The 15,289-nt window shown below is 45.5% G+C and overlaps 2 pseudogenes; both read right to left on the reverse strand.

Annotated features, from left to right (window-relative positions):
• Window positions 1-3,537: 3,537 nt before the first annotated feature.
• Window positions 3,538-7,288, reverse strand: LOC124091507 (uncharacterized; annotated as a pseudogene).
• A 2,296-nt stretch (window positions 7,289-9,584) lies between these two features.
• Window positions 9,585-10,193, reverse strand: LOC124091520 (ubiquitin-conjugating enzyme E2 G2-like; annotated as a pseudogene).
• Window positions 10,194-15,289: the final 5,096 nt, after the last annotated feature.

Genomic DNA, 15,289 nt, shown 5'->3' on the forward strand with positions numbered 1-15,289 from the left:
GGAAACAAGGACCTGGAATCACATTGCAAATAGTAACACTGTATGCAAATGAAACAAGTCATCTTCCTCACTCCTGGGAAGTGCTTCTGGGGAAAAGAGGACCAGAGCTAGCATAATAAAAGTTGGGCTATTAGACTGTGGGGGTATCATTTAAGGCCACCCTTTGAATTTCACTTTAGACCTGGGGCTGCTTAGGCCCAGGATTTCAGAACTATAGAGCAACAGAGCAAGGATTAGAAGTCAAGTTTTCAATCTGCCAATCCATTTCTATTTCTATTCCCTTCCAGTCCATTCCCACCAGTATGTGCAGACTAAGAAGGCTATTTTCAGGGAGAAATCTATATTGTTCTGGAGCATAAAGGGAAACAAAACTAAGGTGCAAAATGGAAATGGGATTCATGAAATATGCCACAGAGTGTCTTGCCAAGAAAAAATTACAGGCAACCGTTGCACTGAAAAAATACTTTACCCTTTTCTATAATTCTAAGGCCATTTACAGCTAGCTCTTACTTACAGTAAAAGCTTTTTTTACAGGAGTCAGGTTATTTGGGAAGAATGGGAGAACTGATTTTACCTGCTGGATGTCCAAATCCGTGTAATAATGAGTCTTCACATAATAGAGGTCAACTCTACATTCAGCAGAAAAGAAATCATTAAAAACACCCTGTGTCTCAACATATGAGGCACTTCCTCAACAGCTTGGCCAAGAAAACCCTCATCTATCCTCAAATAATCCCCCAGCCAGACCACAAGTTGCTGGCTGCCCCATACTTCATAACACCCCCTGTCATGCTCCTGCATGCTCACAATATAATCCTGGACCACAGCAGCAAGCACGCTCTTAGGCTGCCCCTCAGACTGGGTCAGCCCTGGGCAGAACAGAAAAATGACCTCTCCAAGACAGATTGTCTGTGGAAATTCTGTGGGTAGAGGGAGGAGGAAAAGAAAGGGAGGAACTGCCAGACCAGAGAGGGCCGCATATCCCATTGTGACCTTGGTAGAAAGAGAGGGGAGACTAGTGATTAGGAGAAATTCCTGAAGGCTAGGATTCCCCTCTCCTAAGTGGGTTGTTTGAGACGTGTGTGTGTTATTTTTTTTAAAACTGTATTACTCCAAAGAAGGATGGAAGGAGAATGAAAGAGCATGATAGTTGGTGACAAAGGCATTTCAGGCTGGTTAGAAATACATGACAATTATGAAGGAATGGGGATGAAGATCTGGACTAGTTTGGGGAAGCTAAAGATCCCAGGGGTCCTTACCCATGCTCCAAAATGTTGTCTCAGCATACCTCAGACTACTGAAGCTGACTGGTACCACCTAGAGCAAACTCCAGGGTTGCCCCCAGGCCTGAAGGACCCCCACACCACAAGTTAGCCAGCAACTCTGATGGAAGGCTACAACAGTGGACATGGTATACAAGGTGTGCATGTGTGTTGGGGAGTCGTATTCACAAAATCCCTGCTGAGACAGCAACATGAAAAAGCCCTCCCCCCCAAAAAATCTTTAGCGACACTGATCCCTGCTGAGAAGCCACATCTTCCTATCTCCCTCCTGAACCCACATCTACAATCTCAATTGTAATGTGAGTGGTTTGGAAGGAAGAGAGCTATTTGAGTATTTAAGAGATTTGAATATTTAACAGAAACCAAAACAACAACAAGAATCAGATCAAGTTGTGAGGTTCCTTCACTTGACAATCTAGTGCCTCAGGGCGAGTGGTCCTACAAGTTACTGTTCCCAGTAACAGCCCCCGCTGCTCCCACCCACTACCCTCACTCCTACTCGGGGCGGCTTGCTTTGGGGTTCCTCAAGCACTCAGGAGAGCTACTCTCTCCTGTCCTCCGCTGCAACTTGGCTTCCAGCAGATCACTGCCTCCTAAAACAAACAAACCCTGGCGGCAGCGGCGGCAGCAGCTCCAGCACAGCTGCGCTCCATGGCGCAAAAGTTTCCTCCACACTTCTCAACGTGCAGGAAATCTCGCCGGCGCTGGGACAGGACTCTGGAGTGAGGGACAGGCCGAGCCCAAGAGGCGGCAGCAACGCCCCAAGAGCTGAATGGATCTGCGCGTCCGGCTGTGGGAAGTGAAGCTGACGAAAGCCACCCATGCCTCATCTCCGTTGCCACACCGGACGCCTGGCCCTGCAACCTGCCCTGGTGGGGCGGCCGGCGAGCGAGCCAAGAGAGCTGCCAAGCTGCACTGCCTGTGCCTGCAGCCCCTCGCTGTCCCGCAGGGGCATAAGGGCCTCCAAGGAGAAACCCCCAACAGCCTCCACTTCCTCCAGCCCAAACCGGGGGAGTAGCCTCCCCGACGTGGGAGAGCAAAAGCTGCTCCAGCGCCCCTGGAGTGTGTCTGTGCGCAAGCCTCTAGCTCCGGGCCAGCAGTGCTCTCCTCCCTTGCTCCGGCCACCCTTAGGGGATGTCTGCGCCTGGGCTGCTGGCACGACTCCTCCGTGCTGCTCACGCCCCTCGGATGGGCTTTCACCCCGAATCGGGGCCAAGTCTCCCAGCAGATCGGAGGGCCCATCCGGCGGCAGCTGCGCATCCACTTGCCCATTCAAAGTTGGGCGCCGCTCGGGCAGAGCCGCAGCCTTACCTTAGACACGGTGAGCGGCTCGCAGTGTTCCAGACCCCCCTTAAGGGTGAAGCCCCAGGGCGCGCCCCCTTGCAGCTGCACAGGGACGTACTGGAAGGACCCAGGCCGGTTCTCCATCCTCGGCTCGCCTCAGGCGCCGCCGGGCTCCTTTTCCGCGGGGGCTACTTGGTCTCCGCCCCCAGCAGCTCCGCCACCATCGCCCTCCAGCGCTGCGCCACCCCGCACCGCCCCGCTCCGCCTACTCTCCCGGCTGGAGACGCTCGCTTGCTGCCCGAGCGCAAGGAGGAAATGACACGGAGCTGGAGAAAGGGGGAGAGAGGGGGGGAAAGGAGAAGGGGAAAAAAGAAAGAAAAGAAAAGAAAGAAGGAGAGGCGGAGGGATAGCGCGTAATGGACCAGAAAACGGGGCGATGGGGCGGGGCGGTCACTGGGACCTCGCCTATAGGATCGCCGGGGAGGGGGGGCGAGGCGAGGCCTCACATCAATTGTTACATTGTTTCATTCAAGCAGCCCCCTCTTCGGTCCTCCTCTTCACTGCCGGCTCCCCGCCCTCCAGCCCGCCGGGGCAGGGGAGCTGAACGTCCTTAGTGTGGATGGCCCGCGCGGCCGAGTGGGCTGGAACTCGGGTTTCCTGATCTGCGCGTTCCTGCCTTTTTCTCTGAAGGTCCCGAGAACTGGGTCCTGGGAGGGTTAACAAGGCTGCTAATTTGAGAACCTTGCCTAGAGCGGTGGAAAGGAAAGTAAGCAGGCCATGAACACAGTGGGGCTATGTGTGCAGGCTGCACTGTGTGTACTCGCTAGGTGTGTGGGGACATTAGGAAACACTGCCCGGGAGCATAGTCTAAATAAAGGAGCACTTTGAGGATGCCCCCTGCCCGGGCTCAGCGGCACCCTGGCTCAGCGCTGGCGTCTATGGGTAGCACTGTACTTGCGTGTGTCCCAGTCTCTGGAGGTCCTGGCACAGCCTTGCACTCGCCCCACTGAATGACCAAGCCAGGAATCGGCAAACTTTATGACTAGCAGCATTGTCTCTAAACAAACCTACAGGAAAGAGCATCCATTGATAGGCTGGCCAATTAACAATGTTGTGCCTTTGGGAAGAATCAGCCTTTAGATAGGGTCCTAAATGTATCTGATCATCTGTTCCTACTAGAGCCTGTTGTGTCTCAGCTGGGCTTCAGATCAGACCAAACAAAACAGCCACAATAACAGCCTCCAGAATAGAATTTCTTACTGAATCTGATGCTAATTTCTCAACCTTGACCTGGGCAGGTCAATCTCCCATGTTTTCTCTATGGCCACGTGTGGGCCGAGAGTTTTTAAAGGACCTCACCCTAACAGGAAAAGTGTTGACAAGTCAGTTGTGACTCAATGGGACAGTCTCACTATCCTGCTTGTTTAGTGTCTTTCTGGGTTCTTGTGCAGCTTCTTCCTTGTGGCCAGCAAACACACAGTGGCCCCTTCCTTCCACAGCCAGCTTTCTGCTTTATATTTTAATTTTGATTCTTTTGGTGCTGGGAATTTAAACAGGTTGTTGATTCTTAATTGTAGGCTCACCTGTGACACAGCATTTGCTCTGACCTAGCTTGAAACCAAACTTTTTTTTTTCCTTTCTGGGATAAGATCTCTATGATGCCATTCAGTAGAACTCAGCATGTTTCAGCCCTAACATATTCAAAATAATTTTCTTAATATGAGAGTTGTCTATATCAATTGTTTCTACAATCAAATCAGAAAGTGACAAATTCTCAAGGTCTCTTGTGGGAGAAGCTTTATGAAATGCCAAAGATGACAGAGATCCATTTGATGTTAATTCTGATATTCCAGTAGAAGACTGACAGTGATTTGCTAGCTGTGACAGGGGAAAGGATCCCAAACTTAGATTTGTAAACTGGCAGATGACTGGTTACAAAGATCAGATAAAGTAAAGCATTGGCTTGGATGGTTTTCTTCGTGTTCCTAAAACAGTTCAGCTAGTGACGGGCTTTTACATTGGGAAAATTGCAAACTGTCATTTTTTAAAATGCAATTCTTGGCACTCTGTTCAACTAAAGAAACATTTCCAATTTCAGTCATTTTACTAGGATTTAGATTATCACCAGATATATTTTCCAATGAGCTAGTTAAGTGCAAAGGATTATTTAAACTTCCCAAGATGTTTTGTACTGGAATGTTTTGGAAATCAGATAGATAGCGAACTGTTTTGAATAAATAAAGAATTATTAGCTGTTGTGCTGTCTATCATTAAGGTCTTTAAATCTGGTATTCCTTTGAAAGCAAAATCATCTTTGTAAATACATTCAGATGCATGAGTTCTTAACAAATCAGCATCTAGATTCTCTGAAAGCAGACTTTTCAAATCATTTGTGGATAATGATCTGCCTTTTGGCTGACATTTATAAGAATCTCTTGGCATATCATGAATTAGGTCAGCTAATGAAACCTCTTTTGTTAACTTACACGATTCTAGTTTCTTTTCACTTTTAGGTCTGTCAAGTTTCTTTTTCCAATAATACAAGGGGGAGAAATGAATGACAGTAGAGGGGGTAGAGAGAGAAGAGGGGAGGGGAGGGGAGGGGAGGGGGGGATAGTAGAGGATAGGAAAGGCAGCAGAACACAACAGACACTAGTATGGCAATATGTAAATCAATGGATGTGTAACTGATGTGATTCTGCAATCTGTATATGGGGTAAAAATGGGAGCTCATAACCCACTTGAATCAAAGTGTGAAATATGATATATCAAGAAATTTGTAATATTTTGAATAACCAACAATAAAAAAATTTTTAAAAAAAGTTTCTTTTTCCTATGAAGTAAACAGTGACTTGGTACAACCGAAGAATTATATGATCCATATTTTGCTTCTGGGCTTTTACTTACTTTCCTGTAGATATTGCTCTCTCGCTCTTTCCCTTCAAATTCTGCAAGTTATCTTGTTCCAGAACCATTGACAAAGCATTCTGCACATCAAACTTGTTCTTCAGAATTGCTTCAATCAGTACTTCATCCAGCACAGCATCTCCAAGTACCTCTCTCATGTGATCAAGGCACGAATAAAGACAAGCTTGATCAATTTCACTTAGCTGACGGTTCAAAAGAGAACTGGAAGAATCTTTCAGGTCTTCATAATCATACTCTTCTACAGACTCAACAACTGAAGGCTTATCACATTGTGAGTAAATAAATTGAGCAGCTGTTGATGGTGAAATACAATAATCATTCTCTACAGACTAACCATAGCAATCATCATCTTCAAAATCTTCATCGTAGTTGATGCTGATGCTGGGCCATGGCAGCAAGGCAGGGCGTTTGCCACAGCACCTTCAGAAACACCTGGCTCAGATACTCTTTAGGCACCAGCTGCAGCCTGGAGTCCACTTATGAGCCATCTTGACTTCCAGCAAGCGCCCGCATGCGCAACTACAACCTCTCCCAAGGACCCTTTTGATATTCTAAAGAAAGTTACCAGTTCTCTTGCCCAAAGGCTATGGCTAAGTACTTAGAGGCCCTGGGGCTACAGAGCTCAATGGCAGAACATTCACTTGCCCAGCAGGAATGAGGTGCTGGTTCCATCCCTGGCACCAGAAAAAGGGGCCCCTCCCCACCAAAAGAAAAACACCACCAACAAAAACACTACATAAAGTTCTGGGCTGGGACTTAGAGAACCTAGCTGCAAATCTTGACTTTGGTAAAAGGCAAGGTATATTCGTGTGTGTGTGTGTGTGTGTGTGTGTGGTGAAAAACAGCATGATGTCTACCCTCATACACTTGTTAAGTATACAATATGGAATATAAACTATATGCACATTGGCATGCAGAGCAGGGCTCTAGAACTTTCCATCTTGCCTGATAGAAACTCTCTACTCATTGTGTCCACCTCCCTCAGCTACTGGAACCAGAACTGTAGATTCTGCTTCTGTGATTTGAATTATTTTAGATACCTTGTGAAAGTGAGATCATGTGCCCTTTCTGCACCTGGCTTATTTCACTTAACATCATCCAGGTTCATCCATGTTGTTGCAGATGACAAGAGTTTCTTTTCTAAAGCTCTGTGCACGTGCGGCCTTTTCTTTATCTAATTGTCTTATGATAGGCACTTAGGGGTTTTCCAGCTTTACTGGAGTGTAATCAACAAATAAAAAATAGACATTTACGATATACATTATGATGATACATATATGTGCACATCATGAAATGATTACCACAATCAAGCTAATTAAAATCCATCACCTCACATGGTTATGTGTGTGTGTGTGTGTGTGTGTGGTGAGAACACATAAGATCTATTTTCTTAGCCAATTTCAAGTACATAATATGGCTTATTGACCATTGTCACCATGCTGTACATTGTATCTTCAGAACTTACTTATCTTATAACTGATAGTTTGTACACTTTAAGGCTCCGTGGTAAGATCCTGTCTTTATTTTTTTAAGGGGAAATATAGAACTTTATTTTTTAACATAGTAGTTCAATTCCACCACAAAAAGGGACACCATTTTGTTTTTCATTTTTCATTTTTTTTCATTCAATACATACAAATTAATAAAAATACTATGTTTTGTAAAGAGACTGCCTCACTCCTCACTACCTCTAATGGACACCTACGGGTGACTGTGTCCCCGTGGTCTTGAAGCAGGCCAGCAGCCTCCACAAGGCCACTGCTTCCTACTCCAGGAGGCTGCATCTCGCTCATGCCTGCAAACACTATGCAGCACCCCCCTCCCACTCTTCCAACTCAAGTCCTCCTACAGAATTTCAGACATTTAATGTTTAATCATTAATTAATCATTAAACGTTTCAGAGAAGGAACAAAACTGGCCTCCACAGAAGCTCAACAAGGAGGCCCTGCACTAGGAATTGTTAACACCATGAAAAGTGAGGTTTTGGTTAAGAGACGAATGTCCACCGGGCACACTCGCGAAGGGAAGTGAAGAGGCTAGTGTGAAAGGAGATCTGTTGCATATCACACAGGCCATCTCCTACTTTAAAAAACAGACTCCTGGGGAAATGCAAACTGTTTGGAACAGGCCAGACACCGGCGTCCCCACACAACAGATCTGTGTGTTATTGCTTGTGGTGTCCCCTCCAGGTACTGTGCTGCTCAGCTATCTGCTGTCAGAGACATCTAGCAGCATCAAGGTCACAGACTGCCAAGGATTGCTCCCTCCATCTGGGGCTGGACCTGCAGCCCAGGTCCATTTTGGGGGGAAAGGCACACCTCTGCACTCTGTGCCAATTAATAGTAGAGTCCCATCTGACCTCAAGGGCAAAGAATAGTCCTGGCAGAACCACACCATACGGTGCAGAGCCCTGGAGTGACCCAGCTTTTAGTCTAGAAAAGAAAAACTCCTGCAGGACTCAGGAGAAAATGTCAGTAAAACTTCAAAGACCTCCCCTTGACTGCTCTGGCAGTGCACAAGCAATGGCAACAGAATGCTAGTCTCCTAAAACTGCAAACAGGAAAGCCACTGGTCTTCATGGCCAGCAATAATTTTCTGTTCTGGGTCCCCATTTCTCACTGACTGTTTGCAAAGCATCCCCAGAAATATTTCTAAGTGTGATTGTAATGCACAACAAATGAAGAGGTGTCGGGGTTTTTAGCCCCCCATGTCCTCTGACCTGTGGGAGAGATGGGGAAAGCAGGCCCCGACCAGAATGAGCCAAGAAAGGTAAAGGTCGACTGGCGGCCTGCACCCAGCCCTCCCTCAGGAAGGAAAATCAGACCTGCCAGGGAGAACCATCAAAGCAGGATCTCCTTTATTGAGGAAGTACACACAGGTTATATACTGCACTGGAGCCAATCAGGATAAAGGTCAGAGGGGTGGAGCGAGTTCACGTGTACACCCATCCCATAGTCTGTAAGGGAAGGCAGGAGCTGTCCACAAGGGCAGAAGAGTCCTGGACCTATCCTGGAGGTAGTCTGTTTTGTTTTGGTCACCACCCACAGCACCGCCTCCTGGCTGATTGCCTGGTGCCATCTCATTTACTTGTGCGGCCCCAAGACCGGGATGCAGGCAGCAAGTCATGCCCTACAAAGAGGCTCTACCTAGGCTGTAATAACCTCTGCTTGTAAAACACAAGAGGAGTTGTCATGGACGCCTCACAGGTCATGTGGAATTGGGGGTGGAGTACAAAGTATGCCAGCCCCTTCCCCACAGTTGCCACAGGCCCCATGCCTTTGCACGAGGCAGCTGGTCTGCCCGGGCCCTCAGTGCCGGGGCAGGTGCAGGAGAGAATGTGGACTGAGGGTGGCTGGGAGGTAAGACCGCCTGGTGCCCTTTCTGAACACCCCATGGGGAGGAGCACTTGGAAACCGCAAAGCTGTCCTTACACTATGCAGGTCATGACTCTAGAAGAGAAGCCTGTTTGGGGTGGAAAGGTTAAGAAACAAGAAGTGCCGTGGTTCTGCAAGCTTGCCTGTTTTGGTGGCAGCATGGGCAGCTGCTGAGAGCCATTGCCAAGTAGGAATGACGCATGGCAATTTCTTTGTCAGCCTACCCAATGTTGCTTAGAGGGAGGACTCTCCATTGTGGAAATGGGCTTGCCTTGGACCCAGGTCATTTGCAGTGACATTGCATGAATGTTTGAGAAAGGTGACCCTGCTCAAGGACCAGGGTGGATCGGGGTTTAGGGAGGATCCTGCTGGATTAGGGTGGGTCCAGGTTTAGGGTGTGTCCTGCTGGGAATCGGGAGTATCCTGCTGCCTCAGGCGCCCGCCCGCTCCTGGAGTTCCCATTGAGTTCTCCCGGGATTCAGAGAGTATTTTGGGATGCAGAGCCGAGTGGAGGTGTGGATTTTCCCCAGAACGTGCATGTAGAGTGCCGGTGAGAGTTTCGGGAATAAAGAGTTGCTGTTTGAATCTACAAGGTGTGTGGTGGCTCGGTTATTTTGTGCCCAGCCAGACTGCGGCAGGCAGCACCATCACTGAGTGTCCTGAGGGCAGCACTGGAACTACGCCATACTGTCCTGCCATTCACACATGCACAGCCTCAGATCCCCAGAGACTTCTGCACGATCTGCCTGGCAATCCTGTAAAACTGCTCCCAGTGGTCCCGCTACATCTTGGAAGCATCCACATTAGCTCCAGTTTCATCGTTGGGCTCTGCCAGCATGCTCACCACGACAGCAGGATCTTCTCCACACTCTGCACGGGGCTCCACCTCTCAGCACTGCTCTCATAGCCCATGGGGTCATTGCCTGGCGCATGGAGGATGGAGATGCAGACTCTGCCATCTGGGTAAATGTTGGGATGGAACATCTCACAGGTGAACCTCATCCTGGGAGGACTCAGTGGGTAGTCAAGTGGGAAACTCAAGATGGCAGGAAAAACACCAAACTCAAAACAGGTATCTTCGTGGCCCATGATCAACGCCTCCCATTCAAAAAAATTCTCTTCATTCATGGGGCCTGTCACAATTCCTTCTGGAAGATTCAGGGTTAGTTGCTTGTACTCGGCCATCAGCCTTTGAGCGCCATCCCCACCATGTCCCAGCAGCTGCCTCACCTTGCCCGCACCCTGACACCGGGGTCGCTTCCAAGACCCTGTCTTTTACCCAGGGATACTGAACCACTGAGCCATATCCTTAGCTTTTTTTAATAGTTAAAGACAGGATCTTGCTGAGTTGCTTAGAGTGTCACTAAGTTGCTTAGGCTGGCTTTGAACTCACAATTCTCCTGCCTCATCCTTTGAGCTGCTGAGATTACAGGCATGCATCACTGCACCCACCATAAGACCCTGTCTTGAAGAGAATGAGGGAAAAGAAAAATAGGAAGGAAGGAAAAGAAGAAGGGAAGGAAGGATGGAGAGAAAAGAAAAGAATAACAGTATTTAATCAGTGAGTTCAATTTGCTCTACTTGTCTATAGCTCAGCGCTATAGCACTTGCCTAGCATACACAAGGCCCTGGGTCAATCCCCACCACCGAAAAAAAAAATTGCCCTAGATTCTGAGAACACTTGCTTAGAGCTATGCTCAGTGCAAGACATTTTTCATAAATTACTGGCAATGTGAGTTTTATTAAGTTTGTTTCCAAGTGAAGGGACTGACCTAGGAAGCAGTAGAACCAGGGTTACAAAGCTGGGAGGCTAAGTAACATTCTGTGGTAACTTGATTATTCATGTCTCTGTCATATTCTCCTCTTTTGCAGGGGAAGAAGGGAGCTGAGGTCCTCCACTTTGCCTGCCTCACATTTCCATCTTTGAGGACTTTTGCTAGAATAACTCTCCTGGTCTCTCTCCCATCCTCTCCCTTCACGTGGCAAATGAGTTGGCAAATTGGTGTAGCTAAGAGGAAGACTACTAGGAGTATATTATGGCTATCTTTCTTTCTTCTTTTTTTTTCATGGTTGTTGTTGGTACTGGGGATTAAACCCAGGAACACTTAACCACTGAGCTACATCCCTAGCCACCCCCTCCTTTTAAAAATTTTATTTAGAGACAGGGCCTTGCTAAGTTGTTTAGGGCCTCACTAAGTTGCTGAGGCTGGCTTTGAACTTGTGATCCTCCTGCCTCAACCTCCTGAGCCACTGGGATTATAGACATGCACCACCACACCTAGCTATGCCTACCTTTTTATTTCCTATCTTCCAATACAGTAATACTCTGATATATATATATATATATATATATATATATATATATATATATATATATATATATATATATATGAATGAAAGTGTATTGGGATTGAATCCAGGGCCATGCATGCCAGGCAAGTGCTGTACCACTTACCTATATCCCAGCTCTTCACTGATACTTTTTTCTCTATTTCTCTCCTTTTTGTGTCTATCAATTGGTTCTGAATTTGAGAGTGGAAGAGAGAGATATTATTACTCATCACTACCCCCACATACCTCTGCTCAATCCATTTTTACTCAGACTGTGTGTCTTTCTGTCCACTTAATCTGTTCCCTATTGTCTCCTGAGTGTCTATGTGGGACTGTTTCTGAATACACTCTGATTGCACCTCTGATTGCCTAGATGCCTCCTTTGTGTGTGCACGTCTGTATAACAGGAAGTGTGTGTGGGTATTAGGCCCAAGACTCCATGAGGTCCTAAGGGGAATTGATCTGAATATTGGTGGGAAGAAGAGGAAAAGAGAATGAAGGCATGTTCCTTGAACTTGGATTTAAGGGTCACTTTTCCATAATTATAATGATTTTTTGTCCTTTTCTACCAGAAGCAGACTCTATCTGGAAAGACTGCTCAGACCCATTTATTTTCCTTTTCTTTTACTCTGGGGCCAAAGATTTCTGTCCTCCCATCTCTGTGCCAGCAGGGTCAGAAGCATGAGAGTAGTTGCTATTTCAGAACCCCTTCTGGTTCAATGATTGTTTGCAGATTGCTCACTGAACAGGGATGTCTCATTTTTTCATAGACAAATTATCATATTAGAGAAATTTAACCCGTGTTTTGCAATTGTTATTTAGTATCCTGTGATACATGCTTCTACAAAACTTTGGTCAATTTTACCAAGTCATCTTAATGTCACCACATCCTTGGGGAAAAATAGGGTGAATCAGGATTACAGTCTCAACTTTATAGATGAAACCAAAATTAGACTAGGTTCATTGTTTTGCTAATCATCCTTCCAATGCTTCCTTGGTAATTTGAGTGTTGGTGCATCCAGACTATTCCTAGGGCAGTTGACTCTTCAGGCAAAAGAGAACTCAGATCACTGTTCTGAAAGGTGGGGCTTAAAATCATTATATTTAAGGGGCTGGGATTGTGGCTCAGTGGTAGAGCACTTGTCTAGCATGTGTGAGGCACTGGGATTGATTCTCAGCACCACATATAAATAAATAAAAAATAAAAATCCATCAACAACTAAAACAAAATTTAAAAATAATTATATTTAAGAAGCACAGTTATCTTATAATTAATGATCATTAATATTGACATCACCCTTAAAGGTAAACTGGAAGTAGTATTAAACTTATATATAAATATAAGCCAGGTATGCTGACACATGCTTTTAATCCCAGTGACTCAGGAGCCTGAGGTAGGAGGATTGCAAGTTCAAGGCCAGCCAGAGAAAATTAATGGGACTCTGTCTCAAAATAAAAAAATAAAAAGGACTTGGCATGTAACTAAGTCATAAATCACACCTCAGTTCATCTCCCAGTTCCACAATAAACAATTAATTATCGTAACAAATATTGCTAGCCCAGGAAAAAGTCAAAATTCCAAAATTCAAAATTAATGTCTTTCACTTTCACACCATTGTAAGTTGGGGACTCTATATTCTACTTGGGTAAGACAGAAAATAAGCACTGAACATTGTGACTAGGTAAATTACATAATGTATTGCAATTAAAAGTAATGGGTGCTATGGGAAAAAAATAGAGCCAGGCACAGAATGCATAAGTGGTTTTGGTGTTAGTTTACAATCTCAAGCAGTTTGCCAGGAGAGACATAATTGAGAAGGTAGCATTTGAGTAATTATTTGAAGAAGGTACAAAGGCCCCCAGGCTAAGGATCAGTAAGGAAGACAGTAGGGCAGGAGCAGGTGAGCAAGGGGAAGAGTGGTTAGGAAATGAGAATGGAGACGTAAGAAGTTTGGCTGGGTTTTGTAGATTAAGGATTTCTCCAAGTCTTTGTATAAGGACTTGACGTCCCAAATTAGATGGGACCATGCAGCCTTGTAAGCAGAGGAGTGACATGATTTTGAAAGGTTCATTCTTGAAGCTAAATTGGGCCTAGATTTCAGGGCTCACAGGTGGAAAGCAGGGGCACAACAGTGGTCCATTCCAGTAATATATCCAGACCACTCTGTTAGTGAAACAGATCTCGTTAGAAATGATATCAAAACATGTTCTTATGTTTTTTATTGATTTTGGTGCTGGGAATGAACACCAGGGCTTTAGACATACTAAGTGCCCAACCACTGAGCTATATCCCTACCCCCCAAAATGTTAGTTTTTAGTCTCCTCAGTTGGATCTATCAGACTATTCTACTTGGATTTCTGGGGCTCCTGTTTCTCCCCTTCTCCATTTATTTCACCCTGCCCATCAATTATCTCGACTCATCTGGATATTTCTCACAGGGAGGAGATCTGGGGCAATGATAGTTGTTAGTGGAGAAGGAAATAAGAGTCTAACATTGCAGATTACATGGGAACAACAGCAAGCTCCTCCTTCCCAAATACCTATGTATCTCAGAGTGTGTTGCAGGTGGTGGGGGTGCAGTAAAGTAGGGTGGTCTCCTTGCAACTGTATTTTTCTAATTCCTCGGGAATTCTGCCTAGGGTTAAGGGAAGATTTATGGTGAAGGACAGTTTCTTTTTATTGGTTCTTTTTAGTTATACGTAACAGTAGAATCCATTTTGATATATTTATATAAGAATGGCATATATCTTATATCTTAATTAGGACTCTATTCTTATGGATACTCCAAAGACTCCAAAATTGTACTCCCAGTGGGGCTCCTTAAATTCAAGTTAGAATAAAGAAATCTCTGTCCTAACAATCTGTGTGACCTGGTGATCCCTCAAGGATACTTTATCCCCCCAAGGACTGGCCAGATCCTGGAATGGAGGGGAGTGATGGCCTTGAGATAATTGGATGACTCTAAGTTTTCATGAGTGAGCCAAACCCACGGAGAAGTCAGCATTCTTTAGATGTTCCATCAAGGATGTGCAAAGGTCATGGCAGATGCATGGCTGGGAAGATCTTTAATATTTTTCCTTAGCCATTTAGCTCCTGTGATAGTTTTAACACAAAATTACAAACTCTTTGATGGCCCTCCATTCAGAAGATGGAATTTTATTTCATTCCCTTTTAGTGTGAGCAGGATTTTGACTTGCTTCCATTAAAAAGTATGGAAAAGAAGGGTTGGGGGTTCCTGCATACCACATGCCAAGTCCTGGGTTTGATCCCCAATACCACAAAAAATATATGGAAAGAAGAAAATAATTGCTATGGTTTGGGTGAGATGACCCTCAAAAGCTCCTCTGTTAATGCAAGACTGTTAGGAGGTGAATTGATTGAATTGTTTGAGCTGGAACCTAATCAGCCCATCCTAGTTTGAATGGACTAACTGGGTGGTAACTGTAGGTAAGTAGGGCATGGCTGAAGAAGTTGGGACACTGAGGCTGTGCCCTAGAAGGGTGCATCTTCCCTGTGGCCCTCTGTCCCACCCTCTGCTTCCTCACCACACCATGAACTGAGAACCTTTCCTATGAGGGCCCTTCTTCCATAATGCTGCCTCACCTTGGGCCCAGAGCAACGGAGTTGGCCATCTATGAGCAGAGACCTCTGAAACTGTGAGCCCCAAATAAACTTCTCCTGTAAGTTGTTCTTGTCAGGTATTTTGGTCACAGCAATGAAAAGCTGACTAAAACAGTTCAGAGATACTTGGGAAACACCAGCATAAAGTGATAAAGGTTAACATCACTAGTAATAAATCATGTTGATATCATCTATCATTTGAAATAATGCAATAAGAAGGGCATATGACCTCTATCATTTTCATTCTCCAAATCCGTAACCTCAATCTGTTCATAATAGAACATCAGACAAACTCAAAGTGAGGGACACTCTATAGAATACATGACTATTGTCAAGGTCATAAAAGATGAGCCATGCAGGCACTCATCCATGTCCATGTTCAACTCTTTAAAAACTCTGGACACCAAGAATCAGGTAAGCTACCTGGTTGGCAGTATTCCATGTATGACAATGCATAATTGTTGGTA

The sequence above is a fragment of the Marmota monax genome, unplaced genomic scaffold (assembly GCF_021218885.2).
Source record: "Marmota monax isolate L192 unplaced genomic scaffold, Marmota_monax_Labrador192_F-V1.1 WCK01_AAM20220418_F8-fsc00170, whole genome shotgun sequence".
Classification (NCBI taxonomy): domain Eukaryota; kingdom Metazoa; phylum Chordata; class Mammalia; order Rodentia; family Sciuridae; genus Marmota; species Marmota monax.